Source organism: Aplysia californica, unplaced genomic scaffold (genome assembly GCF_000002075.1).
Source record: "Aplysia californica isolate F4 #8 unplaced genomic scaffold, AplCal3.0 scaffold00479, whole genome shotgun sequence".
NCBI lineage: Eukaryota > Metazoa > Mollusca > Gastropoda > Aplysiida > Aplysiidae > Aplysia > Aplysia californica.
The window spans coordinates 610,918-612,080 of record NW_004797749.1 but is presented as its reverse complement, the minus strand read 5'-3'; positions in this window follow the sequence as shown (position 1 = coordinate 612,080).

Below are 1,163 nucleotides of genomic sequence, written 5' to 3'. Positions count from 1 at the left end.
ACCGGACTCGTAATCGTGAGGTTGCGGGGTCGGGGGTTCGAGCCGCGGGCCCGACGTTGTCTCCTTGGGAAAGGCACTTTACACGTATTTTCCTCACTTCACCCAGGGGGAAATTGGTACCCGGCCATAGACAGCGAAAGATCTTGTCAGTATGTTAGTGTTTTAACGCCTATAAATGGCTGCTAGCACTGTATGCTTCCCAGGAAGTTGAGTTTGTTTCAGAATGCTCTCAGGTCTGCTGGGGTAATAGTACAGATTGTGAAACGCATAGAGCTTGCTGTTGAGCGGGGTTTGCGCTATACAAATGCTATCTATTATTATTATTATTATTATTAAGTACTAAAGGAGTCCCACGAATTTCTTTGTCATTATTATTCAGGTTAAAATTAGTCTTCGTCAAACTGCCGTAAGATCTTTGACTTGAAAAATAATACCGCCTTATAGTGATATTGGATAAAATGATAGGGGAAACCAGAGATGTTTGTTTTGGGTTTTTGGTCCTCTTTTTTAAATTTGTTTCTTTCTTGAATATTGTTTTGTTTTGGTTTTCGCTTTTGTTTGTGGTTGCGTTTTGTTTTTTTGTAGCTGTTTTTGTGTCGTTTTTTGTTTTGTTTAGTTATGTTTGTTTTTTCTCTTCTTTCATGTTGAAACTATTGCAAACTAAGAGGAATCTTACTAAGTTTTCTTTCAGCTATTTATTCAGCAGATCCCGCACTGTTTGAGGAGCGTTGTTCAGTTGTAAATTGTGAACGCCGGTTATAATAATATCCCTTGAGAAACGGGGTCAGGATACCTTACCCTGGGCAGGTAACTCGTGCGTTGTTTTCTTGAAAACAATATGCTGAAACCAGATTCGCTCTAAACTAGATCTAGATCACGATGACGTTGTCCTTCCCAGAACAAAAATTAGGACGAGGAGCAAAAGCATATTACAACACCTCTTTTGTCAGGTATATTACGAAAACAGGCAGTGGACACGTTTGCTTACCTCACGTTTTGAAGTGAACGCCCCCCCCCCTCCCCACACACACACACAGTTTTCCTGTCTGCCTCCCTTTCTACCGGTCTCACTCAGCAGACTATTTAATTTTATGATGGAAAAAAACCCATAGATAAGATGTGCTAGGCGTCCTCTAACTTATTAAACTCTGTCAATTTATGCC